This window comes from Topomyia yanbarensis, chromosome 3 (assembly GCF_030247195.1).
Source record: "Topomyia yanbarensis strain Yona2022 chromosome 3, ASM3024719v1, whole genome shotgun sequence".
Lineage (NCBI taxonomy): Eukaryota > Metazoa > Arthropoda > Insecta > Diptera > Culicidae > Topomyia > Topomyia yanbarensis.
The window spans coordinates 12,660,079-12,681,534 of NC_080672.1; the positions used below are offsets into that span (position 1 = coordinate 12,660,079).

The window sequence follows — 21,456 nt, forward strand, 5'->3', positions numbered from 1 at the left end:
AGTTATCAACGTTGCTCCGCTTGACGGTACTTTGTATTTTTCGATGGAACAGCAAAAAAAATCTGTAATCAGCCTACTACGTCTGAAAGCAAAGGGTGAATGTTTATTTGGAAGTTGATTACATACTTGCATACTGGCTTGCATTAATGATCTGACAACTCAACGAACGAAACGAGTGACTGTTGAATTATGTGCAGCTGCGAGACGGCTCTCAGATGTTCCAGAATGTACGCGAACCTCCCAAATATCTCATCGGGCACGATCCATTTCGACTGGGGTGCTGTTGTTCGAATGTGAGTAAATTTCAAACGCATCTAGTCCCAATTAGATCGAAGAATTTGATGGCTTCTTGTTGGTTCGAAAGAAGTGAAAATAAATAAAGATATGGCGCCTGTAAAAATTTAAGTGATATGACTGTATCCTCTATCATTTTGTTTGTTGGCTTAAGACTTCAATCACATTCACTAATAAATTTTAAAAGTTTTATCAGATATCTTGAACAGCAGCCAGAGCTATTACAAATAACTGACAAAGTTACGTATATTATTCAGAAAGTTATTTTTTTATTTGAGCCAAAGATGCCAATACTTCCCGTGATGCACATATCGAACGATCATTTTTACGCATAAAAAGAAAGAAGAAATTCTTATCATCGGTTCACCAGTTCTTGCTGTTTTGTTTTCCTTCTCTCGTTCTCTCTACCTTTCATACTTCCTAGAAGGATGTGCCGGAATTGGCGAGTGAGCGAGTGATCGTTGGTTGGTGATCCTCACCGCTCACGGCACGGCGCGCCGGTTACCCGTGGAAGGGAGCGTTCGATCATTCGTTTTCGGTTGAAGCAGAAACCGCGCTGCTCAATAATGTGGGTACTACACTTTGAAACGGGAGAATCGGAGAGCGTTGTGTGCTGATAAAAGTTTTGCGAACGTTTGCCGGCAGTGAGCTGAGTGCTGTGTGTGGTTCAAGATTCGCCTATAGCTGACCGGTCGTTAGGACTGTTGTTTACACAGCGCAATAGTAAACCATCATCCATGCTGGTGTTTGCGTCGTCGGGTTGCTACGATTGTGTCACCTGTCCAGATAGTGTGTGCGGTTGTATTGGAGAGAGGCAAAATTTATTATAAATATCATTTACCTGTCAGCCTGTAGTGATGAGTATTAATCTTTCATCAGTCGCTCCCGGTGTGCGGTGCTAAGTAGCATCGACTTGTAGTGCTATTGTGCTCATCCGTCAGTGTTGGGAACGGTATCGAGCGGTGCGGTGATATTTTTGTTTTCCATCCAACAAATAAAAATGAGTATTTTCACCATGATCGAGAAAAAGACCAGCCGCAGTCAAGGTTGACCAAAAGAGACGGTGTGTTTTGCCGAGCCAAAACGTAAGTAAGTTTTGAAGAAGAAAAAAAAAATAGTGCTTACAATCTCGGTTCGATCGGTGTGTTGTACAACAGTTTGGCAAATGTGAATGAATTTTTTTTTTCGGCGCTTTCTAAAATTGTGACCTAGACACCGTGAACAGTTTCCAAATAATTAAGTTCACGTTAAAGCGAAAACCTAGAAAACCTTCCAATTTTACTCAATTGCAACGTCAATTGTACGGTCGTAATTTTTTTTTTTCGGATAGTCATAGCAACACCGTTTTGAGAGGAAATGAATCAAAACAGAATAGTGTTCGGTATATGGATGGCCATTCGGGCTATTTTTAATTTAAAATTGTCAACGATTGAGATTCATTGTGTGTTACTTTGCTTGAGCAGTATTGAGTATTTTAATCTCGATCGTCGCGACTCGTGTATCTTCTATCGGTGCTCCAAAATGTTACACAATGTGTACATAAAAAAATCAGTTTCTGGTTGAAAACTGATGGATTGCTTATTAATTGATTATTTCATATAATGTACTAGCCATTCATTGTCGGCGATTCAGTTTGAAATCATTCGGTTGACTGATTTTGCTAATTTGTCTAGATTAACCGTTTCAGTTTTTAATAAGAAAATCGCCACTGAAACAATTTTAATAACTGTTGCTTCAACTAAATTAAATGAATCCGCTAGAATACTTTCACTTTCAATAGAACTACACCTTTCACTGCATGGACTATGTGTAATGTGAAGCAGAAGCCGCTTTATTATTGCCCTTGCAACTAACTCATCCACACCATCAGCTAGGCCAGTCTCAAGGTTCGACTTTTTACTTGCGAAACTTCACTAACTGCACTGCAGGTGAGACGTGCATCGGATTGTGTCTCCATCGATGCAAACGTTGTGTAACCCACACCCCCGGATCAGATCAATCTTTCCCTTTGCTATTGTGTGCTAATTATTTTGCCCGTAAATCAAACCTCGTCCAGTCAAGTGCTTGTACATCGAACAGACAGACAGCCACAGTAAGTGCAATTAGGAGGCTGGTGTATTCGCAGAGGGTAATTTAGCGATAGTAATTGATACAGTGGCCACTATCGCCGCCGTGTAGTTACTGTTCAGTGTAGAATTCTACAATCAAAGCATGCCTGAAACTGTAATAGCAGGCAGTTATGTGCGTCATCATCATCATCATCATTATCACCCCGAAGTTCAGTTGGACTAACTCGCTGATGTTAGTGTGAAAGTAGTTGCAAATCGTTCACCTCTAAAAGCATCGCGATAATCGCAGCACCGCCAGCCTACTGTGAGCGGTATCATCGCAACGCAAAACACAAACGGAATTTGTTTCTTGTCTGTACCTACGGTGTATTACCGGTGACAAACCAAGGTCAGCACTCAACCGGTCCAGTGCAATGTTACTTCGCAACGTGGCAATGACTTTGAACTCATCCGCATCAGGTATCACGCAAGATAGTAGCTGAGCCAGAGGGCAGCCTGCAGATGCGGGTAAATTTTTCAACTTGTTGTCCGTTTGACTTGCATAGGTCCCCTATGAACGTGACCGTTCGCTTGAACGTGCTGGAACAATCCGGGGCTTGATTACAGCTTTCATCACGTTCGTTGCGTAGACTCTTCCTCCGACGAAGCCCAAGTCAGTCAGTCAGTTTTTCAACCCCAGTCAGTTTGTAGCCTAAGATCACTCGGGGTTGTTACAGCACCGCGTGTGTGTGTTACTTAACCGAATGTGCATAATTTGCGCTAAAATTCGAAAGGGACCTAGTTGGCGCCGAGACCGTCCCAACCAGTCAGTCGCAACTGTGTCTTTTCGTAGCAACGTGACTCTGCGCAAGTGAATGTGAAGAAGGAACAAAAATACAAAAACGAAAGTGCTATTCGTACTCAAGGCCTACTGGAATTGTTGTGGGTATGCGGAAAAGAATTTGAACCCTTAGGAAAGGACGGAAAGGTACCGTGCGGGTTGGTGGGATGAATGAGTAGGCTGCGTGTGAGGTACAGTTCGGAGAAGGACTTGTTTACAGTGAGTGGTGATCGCAAACACGGAAAAGCCCGTTGTAAATTATTATCAATCGAATGGATTGTTCGGTTTGAATAAAATTTTATCGCAGGAAATATTTTGAGAAGAAAAATTTGTTTACATCTCGCTGTTTGTTGGACTAAAGATGCGTGTTTTTATCTAGAGACAGTTTTGGTTTTCTTACAGATAAAAGTTCATAAGATAAAGGTAAGCTTAGAAACCATAGTATTAAGTTGCAACTTATCTGCAAGGATGTCGGAACTATCGTCACTTTTCGATGGGTGCCAAATTCGTCAAATGGTCAATTCTAAGAACCTGGACAAAAGAGTATCGGTATAATCGATCGAACTTGGAGGATCTTTCCGCAACAGGATATTGAAAACCAGTGTTAGCAAAACTTTTTTTTTTTGAAACCGAGACACGGCTCATTCGTTGTTTTCGAGAAAAAAGGGAATACATCTAATGGCAGAAAATTCTTCTTCAATTTGAGCATGTTCACATATTCAATTTCGGGGCCAATTCAGAATAATGCTCGGGAACCTTGCATTTTTAAAAACAGTTAACCTTGCCACATAAACCATGCGATTTTCAAGTCTAAAAGTGTTCATGTAGTTTCACTACATATTATAGGTATCTACGTTAACGTTTCTATCCGAGGTGTGGATCTTCTTCAGGGAACAGAGGCAAATTATTTTGGTTTTGCACATTTTAATGAGGAAAATTATTTCAGTTTGTTACTGCAGTGTATGGTCCATAATAGATGGAATTTGTTCTACAGAAGCTATCCTCATTCTATATTCAAACACAATCGGCGAATAACTCTTGTGAAATGTAGTATGTAGTTGTTAATGATCATTTAAAATCCTTTTCGTTGTCGCCCACTTCCAAAGGACACCAGCGTTTCCAGAGCATAGGCGTACATTACTTTAAATCACATGATTTCACCTACAAAGTTCATTTACAAAGAACACGAAAATAAAGGGCCCGCAGTGAATCCCATGGGATATACTATGTGTGACGTTGAAATAATCTTAGAATGCATTTCCGACTCTCACCGATGCAGAGCACATTGCGAGGTACGCAAATATCCAATTAATCTGTCAGTCATAACGCTGAAAAGGTACGGTGAAATTTAAACTTCTTTTTCGCCACTTGTACAAGTGAGAGAATTGAAAAACCAAAAATATTATTTCTACATCGCACAAGTTTCTCATAACTTCGCAATAGTAGCCCGCTGGATCGCTGAAACCTTTAGGGACTAATAAAGTTCTGTGTTTTTCTATCCTCCCTCCGGGGGATTTTAACCTACTTTCGAAAAAGTTTCAACTCCTTGATCAAAGAAATTTGGACGCTGCGTAGAATTCTAATCATTCACAGGATTCCGTTTAAAAAATTTTCAGGATTCTGCTGGAATATCTTTCAGGATTCTGACGGCAATCTGTCGTGGCTTTCCAATGGGATCTATCTCAGCATTCAGATGGAATTCTCTTCTATATATCTACATTATCCTGTTCAGTATTCTTAGGATCCGTTTAAAGGCTCTTTTAGATTCAAGATCGTTGGTGTATTTTTTTTACTCAGGAATCCGATGAAATCGAGATTTTGAGGATATTCTTTGGAGGAATTTGAAGAAAAGTTTCTCAGGGTTTTGGTGGAATCCTTCTTAAGATGGATTAAGATGAAGACTCTGAATAATTCCCTGCTAAATATTCCGATGAATATCCTGCTCTGAATTCTGTTATGTATTTTGACGATTTTGATGCATTCGATTCTGACACTTAACATTGAAACTCCTAAACTTTGCATTATGGGGATTCATAATTTGCTGTCACCAGACTCGTGCGCATGGTGAATAGGCTTTTTTGAGTGTTTGTAGGGTAGGATTTTGCGCAGTTTTTTTTTTTTTTTAAATTTCTTAAATTCCTGTTCAAAGAAAATCGGAATGCAAAAGGCCACTTTTGCTCGTTTCGGTTATGCTAAAGTCGGTTTTTGAAATTCTAATGCTCTTCGGGATTGTTTTTCTTCTCGAAATTCTGATGGAATCTATTTTAGAATTCTGTTGTGATTCTTTTCCTGAGTCTGCATAAATTTTTTCCCGAATTCTGATTAAATCCTTTTAGGGATTCTGCTGGAAAAGTCTTCTAAGGATATGCTTCTCAGGATTTTATTGTAATTCACAAAACAAATTCTTATGGAATCCTATTCTGTGCAGTCAGAGTAGACTTTTGAATCAATGTTTCTTATAATTATGATGGTATCCTTTTTAGGATTCAGATTGCATGCTGCTAAGGCTTCCGATGTAATCCTTGGGATTTTGGTGGTATACTTAACAGGATTCTGAAGGAAAGAGTCTCAGAATTCTGTTGGGATTCTTCTCAAAAAGCTGATGAAAATTATTTGTGCAGGACTCTGATAGGATCATGCTTGTGTTTCTGATGAATTCCCGCTCAGACTTTTGACGGAATTGTTTTCAGTATTTGAACATAATCTACTTCCCGTGATTCTGACACTGTCCCTCTGAATATGGTAATGGAACCTTTCTCAGAATGTTAGCGTTGTCCAGTTCATGATTCCAATGAATCCTGCTCAGAATTCAGATGCTATCTTTATCATGATTCTGATGAAGTAGGATAACGTCAAAATAGCATAATTCCATTAAAATCCTAAGAAGGATTATATCAAAATTCTAAGCAGAATTCGGTTAGAGCCCCAAATGGATTTCGTATCAGAATTCTGAGGAGAGCTGTATTAAAATCCTGACTAGGATTCTACCAGAAACATGAACAGGATTCCCTTAGAATCCTGAATAAGCCTTGAATTAAAAAATGTCTGATTCTAAAATTCTAGTAACTCTGCCTAAGCTCGACAACTTCCAGCAGAAGACAAAAGATTAGTCAGTAAAATTTTAAGCCTGGTTCTAGTGACCCTGCAACTTCTAGTTTTCTGATCCTTATATTTCACATTCTGCTTCAGCTGCTACAGCGTCAAAACGCAAAAGGATGATTTTTTCATGCATTTTTTACATAAATTTTTGTTTATTTTATGTTGTGATTTGCTTTCCATCATTCATTACTATTTTCCAATTCGTAAAAAAATCAGTAAGGGCATCCAGGTTGCGCTGCAATTCGTTCTTCAGACCATTGATGATACGACCCCTGTACACAATTGCTGTTTTATCAGCGAACCGTGGCAGAACTCGATCTCCTGGAAGATGTGGGATGGCGGAAGTGAAGATACTGTACAGAATGGGCCCAAGGACATTTCCTTGGGGCACACTTGCGGGGGTGAACATTTTTTTCCTGGTAAAAACACTGGATCAGACACATCGGGAAATTGTATCTACGCAGCTTAAACAACAGGCCATCATGCCACCCTTTGTCAAACGCTTCTTCGATGTCCAGATCTCCATTGCTGTCGTCTGGAACGCCGACCTGTATCACTGAATGATGTTTGTAGCTCTAGTAAGTGTATGGATGGTTGATCTTTCCTAGCGGAATCCCAACTGTTCCTCAAGAAAAACATCATGCTCATTAGCGAAAGAAAGTATTCGGATTTGAATTGATTTCTCAAATAATTTGGAGAGGGCAGAGAGTGAGCTGATGAGCCGATAACTTTGGGAAGCAGTAGGATCTTTCTCCGGTATCAGCACTGGGATTTCTTTTGCTAAATCCACACTGCAGGGAAGTAGCTAAGCTCCCAGCACTGGTTAATTATTTTAGCGATGAAAGCAAATGAGCAAGGGATCAAATAGTTCAGCTCGAGCTTAAGGGGTCTGACATCTCCTTGAGAATATTTTCCCAAATTTTTATAGAGATCCGAGAAATAGATCGAAAGTTACAGCGCTTCCAAGCGCGCTTCTTCTACCAAGAGCAGTGGTAACTTGAAATTTTAAACTAGATTATCTCGAAATGTCGTTTTTCCAGAGATTGGTTTTCCGTGATCACGATTGCCGAAAAATCACTTAACCGATTTGCTTCCTTTCTTTTTAATTGATCATAATTAATTTTTCTCGTACCCTAACGATTCCTTTTTCATGCATAAATTTTTGTTTTGTAGATAAGAATTTTTTAATACAATTTTTAGAGCTTAAAACAGCGATTTTTAAGGAAAAGCGTTCCCGAATGCAGAAAAGAAATAATATTTATTCAACTAATCGTTAAGGTACGCGGAATACTCATATGTTAATGGAATTTTTTGAGTTTCCTTGATCTGAAAAGATATTATTAAGCTATTCAGTCTATCGTCATATAGGTAGCTTATTAGCGAGCAAAACTGTATGAAAACAAAGCGTATAACACCAGGAAAACAAACAGCGCTTGGGCTTAGGCAAAGTTCAATGTGTGCATTCTGGAAACGTCCTCTGCATCTGTATCGTTTTGTCATTGAAGGAAAGCGTCGCTGGTTCATGCAGAAATCATCCCCATGAAACTCAAAACACCAAGGTTGAAATCGTAATAAACACTATCACAATAACAATCAGCATCCTATATCCACAATAATAATCAGCCAGCATGTATTCAATCATTTGACAATGCTATAAGAGCTTTTGCTGCATGAAGCTTTTTGCTCCCAAGCAAAAAGCGCCTTAATGTATGCTTTATTTTTCTCGTATTTTATTTTTAGACGTGCACACTAAAATCGTTGATATTATACAAAAAGTAATAAAAGCTATGTTGTGGTCAATAATATTATTATCCTATCCTATCCTATCTCAGGTCTATGTTTATGTTTATGTTCATTACCTTCACCAACAGGTTCCTTGGCCCCAATGGTGGTTTCTTAAGCTAATTACATTTTAAAATTGCCAACATTTTCGCTTTTATCGCATTCCGCGTCCAGTTGAAGTCAAAGGCCGTCGCCATACTGTTAAAAATTCGCTGGAGTCCAGTAACAGCGCTCTGGCAACCATAGTTGGTTCTCCTGAACGGAACACGCAGAAGAGAGTTATTACGTAGAGCTCGAACGCGGGCTTGAAGATCCAGACGTCCCAGAATTGTAGGGCAATCCACTCTGGCAGAGAGTAAGTCCGAGACGAACATGGCTCGAGAGCAGTCCCTCCGAATGCTGAGTGTATCGAGGTGTATTAGCTGGTAACGGTTTTCGTAGCTCGGTTGCTGAAATCTGTTTCCCATGGGAGATGCCGAAGGGCGAAGCGTATGAACCTGCGTTGAACAGCCTCGATTCTGTCAATCCCGTTCTGGTAGTACGGATTCCAAACAGCCGAACAATATTCTAACGTTGAGCGGATCAACGCGCAGTAAAGCGATTTAAGACAATATAGGTCCCTGAAGTTTTTCGCTATTCGGACGATGAACCCAAGCTGTAGTGATGCCTCATCCACATGTATGACGTATGTGGTTTGAATGTTAGTGCCGAATCCATGATGACTCCGAGATCTTTGATGTGGGAGCGTCTTGGAATACTCGAGCCGAAGAAATGGTAGTTAAACTGAGTCGGATGGCGTTTCCGCGTGAACGTAACGATTGAGCATTTGCTCGGGTTTAAAAACATTATATTTAGATCACACCACGTACTAAAGCTGTCCAGTTCGCTCTGAAGAAGCTCGGCATCGGTTTTATGCCGTATTTGTTGAAAAATTTTCATGTCGTCGGCGAAAGAAAGGCGGGGTCTTTGTAATATGAAATTGACATCATTAAAGTAGAGGAGGAATATTACTGGACCGAGATGGCTTCCTTGTGGTATGCCGGATGTAGCGAAGAATGGTGCAAATAGACAGTCCTTAATGCTGATTTGGAGGTGCCTTCCATCGAGGTAGGAACAAAACCAGCGCAGACGTTGTCCATGAATACCGAGTTTGTCCACCTTCGCTATTGCGATATCATGATTGATTTTGTCGAAGGCCGCAGATAAATCCATGTAAATAGCATCGGTTTGCAATCCGTCAGCGAATCCATCCATTACATATACATATGTTGTGAACGAGAGCAGGTTAGTCGTTGTCGATCGTTTAGGTATGAAACCGTGTTGGTCATGTGCAATGTAGTGTTTGCAGTGAAAGAAAATAGGATCTAACACAACCAGCTCGAACAGTTTTGATACGGCACTTAAACACGAGATTCCCCGATAATTGTCGATGTTCGATTTGTTTCCTTTTTTCTGAACTGGAAACATGTGCGCTGCTTTCCAGCAGGAAGGGAATGTATCAGTAGTGAGAGACTCGCCGAAGTGGTTCAAGAAGCCCGCTGATGCACTTTTTGACAAAAATCGAGGGAACACCATCTGGACCCGGGGAACAAGATGCTTTCAGTTTGGCATTTGCAGCAAGAATGGCAGCATTATTGACACAAATTCGGTTGATGGTTCGCTCTAGAGAAGGAGTTAAATTGGCGCCGCCAGCGACTTGTTGTGGTGACAGGCGCTCGTTGGAAAAAACGCTTGAAAATTTGTTGGAGAACAGTTGGCAATTTTTTTTAGTGTCACTCCATTAAACGACATACAAGATGGTAAACCGGATTCTTTTCGCTGCTCGTTAACATACTTCCAGAACGACTTGGGCTTGGATTTCAGGTGACGCTTGACGTTTCGCTGGTGTCTAAAAAAGTTGTTATGATCGTGATATATTGCTATCAACGTTTGTTATAAGTTTGATATTCATAGAATTTTTTTTCTTAGAATTTTTGTTATTTCAACAATTGGTTTCTACTTTATAACAATATTTGATAGGAAATTTTTCGTAACAAAATATCAGCATGAGTTACAATTGTGTTATTCCTTGCTGATCAGGATAGGTTTTAGATATTCAGTATTTCCTTGTAAACTTGTGATCTACATACTGTTGGAGTCAAGATCTATAACTGAAAACATCATAATTGTATTTTTTTTTCTAATAAGCGCGAATTGTCCTCATTAGGTCGAAGTGAAAAAGTTAGTGAAAAAAGAGGCAAATTTGAGCGGGCTTAATTTCTTTTCTTTCAAAATTGGTGTTGGCCCTAAACTTCGTGAAATGGCCCTCAATGCCGAAACTTGGCCGGATGGGATGTATTTCCGCGAGTTCATGGACTTTCGGCAAGAACGTACTAATGACGGGAAGCAGGGGTTTCGGAAAACACCTCGACTGGGATAAATCCATCGCAAAAAGCAGTTATTTTAGACTACGCACCGATAATTCGCCTGTTGATCAACGGCAACCGGGACGCACCGTAGAAAGCAATATGGAATCCCCCAATCCTCCCAGCACAGTCGTGCCTCTCGCAGTCAGCAGTATCTTCAGTCGTCCCGGCCCTGTGTCTGGGAATGGAGAGGGGGACTTCCAAATTGCCCTCTTTGGCAAGTATTTTAAAAATAATTTTGATGAATCAACCGTTTTTCCTGATGGAACTGCTTGTTCTAGCTCGAATGCTTCCGACTGTCAATTAATAAGTCAACGATGTCAGCCGTCAGCTGGAAACCTCCTGAGGAGCACTCCAACTTCCATCACGGGTGCTACCAATTCATGCAGTTCACTCGCGCCTTCTGCTGTTAGCAGTCATTCCAGTCGCCCCGGTGTGCATTCCAGACGACGGAATCAAGGAGTGCCGGTCAGCCTTCCGTGCCTAATACCGTCGCCCATCCATTTATACTATCAAAATATGGGTGGCATGAATTCCTGTGCAAATACCTATCGCCTAGCTACCTCGGACTGCTGTTACGACATTATCGCATTGACAGAAACATGGCTAAATGAGCAGACCCTTTCCAGCCAGGTGATTTGCTCTGACTACGAGGTTCTCAGATGTGATCGGAGTCCTCTCAACAGCCACAAATCCTCCGGAGGCGGTGTTTTGCTCGCTGTGCGTCGTGGATTAAAAGTTCAACATATAACAAATGATGCTTGGAGCAGCATCGAACAAGTATGGGCAGCGATAAAATTGGGAAATCGAACATTATATATATGTGTGGTTTATTTCCCTCCCGATAAAATTCGCGACTCTGCACTAGTTGATTCTCATTCTGAATCATTGATTTCTGTTGCTGCGATGGCGCAACCCGCTGACGAAATCATGATCCTCGGCGATTTCAACCTTTCTACAATAAAGTGGCGTTCCATTCATTACGGTTTTCTACAACCCGACCCAGACGAATCTGTTTTTCATCCTGGCAGCATTACTCTTCTGGATGTCTATAGCACGGCTACACTTCTGCAGATTAACAGCACAACGAACGAGAACGACCGGATTTTAGATCTATGCTTCGTTAATGCCAGAGATCAATCGCCGCATATTTCCAACGTCCTCGCCCCGCTAGTAAAGTATGTTCGCCACCATCCGCCTCTACATCTTACACTCCAGGACGTACCGCCTATGAAGTTTTCGAGCCACGCGCCCACCATGTGTTACAATTATAAGCGAGCCGACTATAGCAGCATTCTGAATATTTTACAAAGTATTAACTGGGATTCTGTGCTAAGCAAGGATGATGTGAACTCCGCCGCTGAAACGTTCTGCCATATAATGAGCTACCTTATCGATCGTCATGTCCCAAAGTGTAATCAACGAAGTGATCAATTCCCCTGGCAGACAGCCGAGTTACGTCAGCTATAAACTGCAAAAAGAGCAGCATTACGAAAGTTTACCAAACGCCGTATCTTATCACTGGGAGCTTATTATGTAAGGCTCAATAACGATTTTAAAAAACTGAACAGTTTTTGTTTTTCAAACTATCAACGAAAAATGCAACGTAAACTTAAGCCGGATCCTAAATCGTTTTGGAGATACGTCAATGACCAGCGGAAAGAAACCGGCTTGCCTTCTGCAATGTTTCTGAATGGCGAAGCTGGTCATGATTCACAAGCCACACTCTAAATTTGCGAGTGTGTTCGTCAGTGAGACATTGTCCTCGCAGCAGATTGACGTTGCAGCTAGCGGCGTGGCCCAACTCGAACGGTCAGTGTATGAGATTCGTGTAGAGCACTCGGATATTGTATCAGCAGCATCCAAGCTTAAAGCATCGTCATCTCCCGGGCCAGATGGTGTCCCTGCTGTGTTTTTGAAAAAGTGTATACCTGGTTTGGTGGAACAACTCTGTCAACTATTCAAAATGTCACTGACAACCGCGATTTTTCCTCAATTGTGGAAAGCAGCTTTCATCTTTCCTGTCCACAAAAAAGGTGATAAGAGGAACATTGACAATTATAGAGGAATTTCTGCGCTCTGTGCCATTTCCAAGCTCTTTGAGTTAGTCGTGGTGGAGTCAGTGTTTTTTCACTGTAAGGAATATATTTCTAAAGACCAACACGGATTCATGCCGAATCGATCGACGTCGACGAATCTACTATCTCTAACCTCTTTTGTGTCCGAAGGGTTCGATGCAAATCAACAAACTGATGTTATATATACTGACTTATCTGCAGCTTTTGACAAAATCAATCACGATATCGCAAACGCTAAATTGGAAAAACTTGGCTTCAGTGGATCACTCCTGCGATGGTTCCAATCCTATCTCGTTGGCCGTCAACTCAGTGTGAACATAGGTGATGCATACTCCAAACTATTCTCCGCAACGTCTGGAATTCCGCAAGGAAGTCATCTCGGACCTTTGATATTCACTCTCTATTTCAACGATGTAAACTATCAGCTGAAAGGGCCACGGTTGTCGTATGCAGATGACCTGAAAATTTTCAACAGAATTAAGAGCCGAACGGACGCACTTTATTTGCAGCAGCAATTTGACACTTTCAGCAGATGGTGTGAAAACAACCGAATGAATCTGAATCCGGCGAAATGTTCTGTGATATCGTTCTCCAGAAAAAAAGATCCCATTGAGTTTGAATATAACTTGTCTGGAGCTCTTGTTTCCCGGGTGAGCTGCGTTAAGGATCTTGGAGTGCTGTTAGATTCGAAACTTACATTTAAGAATCACATTTCGTATGTTGTTGGTAAAGCATCGCGAAGCCTGGGCTTCATCTTCCGTACGGCTAAATCCTTCACAGACATTTATTGTCTCAAAAGCCTCTACTGCTCTTTAGTGCGCTCCACGCTGGAGTATTGTTCGGCAGTCTGGAACCCGAATTACATGAACAGCAGCGATCGAATTGAAGGCGTTCAACGAAAATTTATACGGTATGCTCTTCGACGCCTGCCTTGGCGCGATCCTTTTCGTCTACCAAGCTACGAGAGTCGGTGTCAACTCATCCAGCTCGATACCCTTCAGCGCCGTAGAGAAACTGCAAGAGCCTTATTCATCTCTGATCTTCTGTTAGGACGCATCGATTCTCCAGATTTACTAGAGCGAGTTAACATCCAAGCAAGGTCCAGAACGTTACGCGGAAACGTTCTTCTGAGAGTGCCGTTTCGACGAACTATTCAAACAGCTAATGCCGCTATCACGGGACTACTCTTCAATCGTGTGTCGCACCTGTTCGACTTTCATTTGTCTCGGATATCTTTAAGAAAGCGATTCCTGCAGTTTTTTAAATGTAATTAGTTTAAGTTTCCATCATTGGGGCCGAGTGCGGCCTGTTGATGCGTGCGATAAATAAATAAATAAATAAATAAATAAATTATTTTTTCATTTCCAAATTTATTTAAACTGACCGTATGGCATTATAAAATCGGATTGTTAGACGCATATACCGTTAAGACACGTTTTCATGAGCCCCTTGGTGAATTTTAGGCTGATAAAACGGGGACATTGATAAAATCGGGACATATATTTTTCTTTCTTTTTCAAAAAAAGAAGATCTTAAAATATTTTTCTTTATTCACTAGATATAGCCTTATACCTTTTCCTGATTATTTATCTTGAAATTCCCCAACATCGAAAAAAAAATTTTTTTGGCAATTTTCGGATCTCTAAGATAAGAAAAATATACTCAAGAAAGGATTTGCTCGAATTCAACTTGGTTCGTCTGCTAGAGCCCATCAAACTACCAACTATCAATTTTCATATAAAGCTGATAAAATCGGGTCTTCGCTGTATTACACGAATACCTATAAATAAGACAAGAATAGTCTTCATATAAATGTCGCTAGTCATAACCGTAAAATTCCCTATAGCCATCATTGGGGCATAAAAAATATTAAACCTTATTTAACTCGTTTTTTACAAAAATATGGAAAACGAGAGAGCAAAACATATTGAGGTTATCTGCATTTTACTTACTTGATACTTAATGGGCAGCAGCTGCTACTCGATGAGCCTACGCCGAGTGGAGTATCCTTCTCCACTGGGCTCGATCCTGGGCCAATCGCTTCCAGTCGCCCTGAACGTTGAGCGCCCTCAGGTCCTTCTCAACCGCACAAAGCCATCGTATACACGGTCTGCCACTAATCTGCCAGTCTCTTCCGGGTTCCCTATTGAAAATTGACTTCGCTTGACGCTCATCCGGCATTCGAACCACGTGTCCAGCCCACCGCATTCTGCCATCTTGTGCAAGCTTCACAGTATCTGTCACTTTATATACTTGGTATAACTCATGGTTCATGCAACGCCGCCAGATTTCATTCTCCTGTTTACCGCCGAGTATTGTTCACAGCACCTCACGCTCGAATACTCCGAACGCTCTACGCTTGGCTACCTTTAACGTCCATGCTTCAAGGCAGGTGGATCGATCCCGATAATATCGGTATAGTCCGCAAAGCCCAGGAACATGTGCGCTCCCTCGAGCGCTATGTTGAACAGTAGATTCGACAATGTATCAGCCTTCTTCAATCCATCCAAGTTTACGAAGGATGTCGTAATTTCAACAGCAACTCTTACACTTGACTTTGATCTATCCAGCGTTACACAAATCAGCCGTATTTGTTTCGTCGGAAAACAATGTACTAGCTTAATTTGCCATAATTCATTTCGTTTCACTGAATCGTACGCCGTATCGAAATCTATGAACAGATGACGTTTTTGTAAGTTGTACTCCCGGAATCCCGGAGGATTTGTCTCAGGGTAATCATTTGATCTGTCGTTGATTAATCCTCAAGCGGTCTCAATCTGTTGAACAGAATATGGGACATATCGTTGTACGCCGAAATAAGAAGGGTTATTCCTCGGTGATTAGCGCACTCCAGTTTGTGCCCTTTCTTAAAGAGAGCGCAAATGAGGCCGTCTAGCCAGATAGCAGGCACTTATTCTTTCTCCCATATTTTCGAAGTAATATGGTGAAGGACTTCATATAGTTGCCCACTGTTGTGTTTAATAAGTTCAGCCGAGAGCTGGTCCTTCCTTGCAGATTTGTTGTTTTTCGGCTCCTTCATAGCTTTTCTAACCTCATCTAGTGTAGGCGGCTCCACAGGTTGCTCGTCATCGTTAATTCATCGTTAGGGGAGACTGAGGAGACTTGATCCTCTTTTTTATTTTTCAATCCTACTCCGTGGAATGATAAAAAAACTATGTATTTTTGTAGTTTTATATTGTTTCTAGGGCTGACTGATAATCATAAAAAAATTACATGGAAATATTATACTGGACATGAGCTATGAGCATTTTTGGAAAACAACAAAAAACTGGAAAATTCTTCGATTAGTGGAGACTCGATCCCTAATTTGGGGACACTTGATTATTTTTTGAAAACGTGTTTAAAAGAGCATGTAGGGTAATAAGCCTATTTTTACCCTTTTTCTATTATCATCCTGAAGCCTTTGGTTAGAGCAGCGTCTGCCATCTTTGCTCAACGCATTGGCTCAAATGCTGTTGCGATAATTGGGGTACTCGATTAGAGTTTTTGCTGCGTTCAAACAGAAGATTTTCACCATTCTCAAGACAATTTTGTTATTATATTGGCTCTTAATAAGAGCCGAATGACCTTAAGGCTAAAACCTCTATAATCGAAATAAAAAATGGCTTCAACAAAGCAAAGAAGCTGAAATAATAAAATTTATAATGAAATAATGTGGTAATAGGACAAAAGTAGGTACCTAACCCCATTCAATGTTATAAATGTATTGTGGTATTGATTAAATTGTTGTGATTACATATTACTATTTTTGTTACTACATATTACGCATCTCTCACAAGTTTTTTCACGAAATATAAGTCCTAAAGTTTTTAAGCCTGTTTCTATTGACTCTGCCACTTCTAGTTTTCCGATCTGTAAATTTCATATCCCTACTCTCACTGGAGTACTATGGCTCTAAATTTTCATAACTTTCCCTACACAGAAATCTCTAGCTGATTGAATGTCGTTAAAAAGTAAAAACCGATTTAATCCAGCTATCAGTGAGATGAGACATTTCTTACACATATCACAGTTGTATTATTCTTTAGTTTGCCGAACACACGCGAAGTTGGCAAGCAACTAGATGTTAAGCACAGATAAGCACAGTTTCGAGTCCTGCTCGAATAACACTTCGAATAAACTGAATAAAATAAAGGAAAATAATAAAACTAAATTGAAAATAATTGTGAATCAAAAAAATTAAAAAAAAGTTATTCATAAAATGGAATAAAATAAATAAATCAAACTGGCTCAAATGAAAATTAGACAATATTAAAAAAGTTATGAATTTAAGAGTGTATATTAAATTGTTTCAAGCTAACAAACTGTCATCCAATAATAAAAAACTGGTTAAACCGAATTAATAAAATGAAGAAATCGAACTGGGGAAAATTAACAATTTAATAAAATTAATAAAATGAATGAAATAAATAATATGAATTAAACCAAAAAAAAAACTGAACTAATAAGATAAATAATATGAATAAGTTGGATAAAATTAACCCTTTCATACCTAATATTTTGTAGCACATCTAGGGTTCCAAAATCGTTTTTCTCAAAAGTGTTATAGTAAAGACGCAGGAAAAACTTGTTTTGGTCAAGATGGATGCTTCTCTAGTAGTGATAGAAACTGCTAAATTGTACATACCAATCCTTAACACACATCTCTTGCAAAGTTTCCAATAGTTGATAATATTTTTTGAGCTTTCAAAAATATTTGAAGAGAACGAAGATATGTCAAAATATAATTTTTCACCGATAACTGAAAATGTCTCTGGCAGCGCTACTCCAGTGGAAACCAAACAGAACAATTGCAATAACTTCAGTTCTACGGGTATTTCTTGTAACTATTAGCGCTCAAATAAACGGTGATAGTCACAATTGTTAGTTTTACGTTTTTGTGGGGACATCTTGTCTAACCCCAAAGTTGTAGCTGTTTGAAAACGTTTTTGTTCATAAATAACAGGGTAAGCAGAGGTATAATAAAATAAATCAAATGAATAGAATGAATAAAATAATTAAAATGAAGAAAGCGATAAAATGATTAAAAATGTTTTTTTTTCTATACATTTTATCTTTTTTCATTTTGTTTACTTTTAAACAATAAAATGATTAAAATAAAAAAATCAGCGATATTAAAAAGTAATAGAATTAATAGCATAAATTAAATTGTGTCTAATTAATGTTCTAAATGAAATGAATAAAATTAATGACTGAACAAAATTAGTTAGATTATTACAATGAATAAAATTTGTGAACCGGCAAAATAATATAAAAATGCATAACACGAAAAAAGCGAATAAAATAAGTTAAATGAATGATACGAATAAGATGCATGAGATAATAAACTGATCGGATTGCATACAAGGAATGAAATGAATACAATAGATAAAATGAGGTCAAATAAACAAAATGAATCAAAAGAATGCTAAATGAAAAGTCATTAAAATGAAATGATCATATGTTTAAAATTAGTCAAATATTTAAAACGAAAAAATAAACAAAATGAATATAATCCATGAAATGAATGAACTGGAAAAAATGAGTATATAGAATTAATTTTAAAGAAACTCATTTAAATGAAGTATGAGCCAAAGCCATTGTTCCAGAATATTCTGAATTGTTGTTGAAAATCCCATTGCAAAGAGCACGTTTTCGTTCTTCTTATCTTGACGGAGTTTTCAAGAATATCTGGTGTTTCTACTTTATTGACGGGCCTCAATTAGTTATAAGGAAATCTAGAAATCAGGAATTTGTCTTGGAATTATAAGATGTCTTTTTGGTCACAGATATATGAAAAATAATTTTTGTACAGAACAGAATTTTCAGGTCCAGTATTTTAACGCGTAGTTGGAAATAGTAAACTGAGATAAGGCCACCTGTAAATAGTATTCATTAACATTGAAATACATAGAAAAGAGTGTCTAGGCTATGTTGGCAATTATATTATTGTCGATGCCACTAAAACCGTACATTCAGTCATTACAAAGCTGTCTCTTTCCACCCATTCTTATCACTCGCGAATTATTTCGTTCGGAATTCTCGTTCTGGAGATATGGGATAATGAGTCCTATACAAAACCATACCATGACAAAGAAATGGTTCAAGCTACCAGAAAAAGTATTTAAATTTATCGAAAAGCCAGTGGCTTTCTTGAACATTCTTGAAATTACAAGTCGTATTTTTTGCATGCATCATGAAAAATGTATATTGGGGTTTTCAGTATAACTCAGGGTCAGTTGTAGCTACACAGTAATATGTATGACATAAATTCAGTGAGATCAACTATCTGTCCATTGCATAAACTCTGATTATAATCCTCGCTGATTTACGAGTAGAATACGGAGCACTCAAACGAAACGTTTATTGAATTATCCAATGCCTCTACTAATTCTGGCATTGAAGCTTCAATTGAAGCAAGGCAAATTGGGAAATTGCAACCATCGCTATACGTTAAAAGCAACATTTTACTTGAATCCCCCATCGATATTTCAGAGGTCTATGGACGCCATTTTTCCCGGATCTAATTTGCGCATATTTTTGGAATTTGATCTGTTATTTTTAATAAAAGTGCATTCTAATACAATGAATATGCAGTTTTAATAATATTAACCCAAAACAGGTGTTCTTATTTTAAAAATGACATATTTGAACATCAGTTTCATTTAAAATTCAGTAGAGAAACGATAAGTTTAAAAAAATGCACGTGGGATATCTCTTTTCAAAATTTTCGTCTTCACACAACCGTAGTACCCAGTTTCAAATACCCAAGGATGTTCTTAATTATAGTATGTACAAATGCTCAGTATAGAATTAAATTAAATTGGAGTTGATGTAGTTTTCGGGTTTTGGCCACATGACTCTCCTTGGAGCAACGTTTCGAAAGAAATGGCCCTTCGTCTTCAGAGCAAAGCATGGTTTAAACACAAGTGAGGAATGATAAATGATGATTAGTGCTGTGACATTATTTTTGCATATAGGGCGAAATTTTGATTCCTTACATCTTTATTATACATAATGAAACTGGAAATTTTTACGTAATAATTAGTAGAACATAAATCTTGCAAAATAAGATACAACTTCACTAGAATTTTGTTATTCAAAAATACAGTTGCTCTCGGTGATGCTTCGATTATAATATGAATATGAATTATGTTAGAAATCTATTTTCTCACTACTAGGTGGATAACTTGGTGATCTGTGCAGTCATATATCATCCAACGTCTAGCTCACGACTGAACGCAATGCTTAATCCAACGTGCAAATACAGGTATACCTCGATTTAACATACTCACGATTTAACATACCCTCGATTTAACATATCTCGATTTAACGTAATTTTTACCTCGATTTAACATACATGCAAAAAAATTTTAATGTCAATGTTACTAAAATGAAATGTTAAGAATCAATATCAATTTTATTCTATGATCCACTTCCAATGCTTAAAGAAACTTAGCTTATTTTCGTTTTTTCGCTAGATTATGTTTTAAATTCTGAGACACAAAAACATTCTTATTTTGATACCGCACAACAAAATGAATACACGAATTTGTGGTTCTAGTTATTTCCTGATAATAGTTTTATGGGTTTTTATGTGTAAGCTAAAAATAGATAACTGGAAATGATGGAAAGTATAGGACCCCGATCAGAATCACATAACAGAAACATTTCAAAACTATATTTTGCATTGTTACTTGTTATAAATTTCTGTTATTTTAACTACTAACGAGACCTGATTTATAACACAATCTGTTACAAAAATTGTGTTCTGTTATAATCTTGTTATTTCATTATGATCGGGACGGTGACGAGATATTGGCGGACGGTGAGTCCCACTAATAGGCATTGGGGCTGTAGCGGTTATTACGAAAATTTGTAATGAAGTCATGACAGCTCCTCGATGTTAACGCACCCACCTAGAGCTTGAAAGAACGTAAGCTCGATTCCTGCTAAAGATAATATCTTTTCTCATGCTGTATTGAACAGGTGAATTTCTCAGTGCATGTGGACATTTTTCAAAAAAAAACTTCATTATGGATCGACTCCTCTTGCAAAAAAATGCAATGGACGATAATGTGGAAGATACAAGTCTTCCTTCAATGTACGACTCCTGAGAAGCTCACGGTGTTTATTTATCAATACCGGTGTCGGTCATTACTTTATGTAAACAGAGGAAGCACACAAAAGCAATGTTAGTCCGACACTGATTGTGATTATATTCTTTATATATTACTGCGTATTCTGTATATCTGTATATATTACTCTCAATAACTGCAACGGGTAGAGAATGGTCGTTAGCAGAGATTGGGAATCGAATAAACTGTACTGGCATTTGCGAACGATTTGAGATGATCGAAGACTCTGGATACTTGGCCCCCAGGAGTACCATAATAAATGTTCACGTTTAAATAGAAATCTAGGAGATAGATCCAAAAAAATGAAAAGAAGATCTCCGTCTTTGTCGCCTGTTACAACGTGGGAGCAGGAAACCAGTTGATCAATTCTTGGCTACGCGGCTACTTTGGAGATCGATAATAGTGACATCAACATTCTTGTGAATTCCACCTCCTCGTCGTACGTAAGGATTAAACAATTTTTTATAAATATTTTTGTATTGTAATTAAAATATCTTATTCATTCTGATGAGTTCGACTTTTAAACTGAGGTATTGTATCTGTCGTGTACAAAATGATTTAATCCAACTTTTTCCTTAAGGAGAACTATAGCGCTACAATGACTCGATTTGGTTGTTTTTTTTCTGCAAAAAGAACTCCTGTGCTTACAAAACTTCGTGACTAGTTGTTTGCTCGTGAACTCAAGTAGTGTTCTCTTTTTGAATTCTGACGGACAGGTTGGTCTACCAAGATAAAGATGAGACAAAATAGAAACACAAATTTTCTTACTTA

General features: G+C 38.6%; 1 protein-coding gene across 3 annotated transcripts in view; it reads left to right on the forward strand.

Annotated features, from left to right (window-relative positions):
* The first annotated feature begins 930 nt into the window (after window positions 1–930).
* The window catches only part of LOC131688062 (putative inorganic phosphate cotransporter), a 72,045-nt gene continuing 51,519 nt past the window's right edge, over window positions 931–21,456 (forward strand). The window contains exon 1 of one of the 3 annotated variants that reach the window (XM_058972212.1): window positions 931–1,383. The gene's annotated coding sequence lies outside the window, so the exon portion shown is untranslated. Of the gene's footprint in view, window positions 1,384–3,588; window positions 3,607–21,456 lie in introns of those variants that run through there. The other 2 variants (XM_058972210.1, XM_058972213.1) reach the window with 2 other exon arrangements.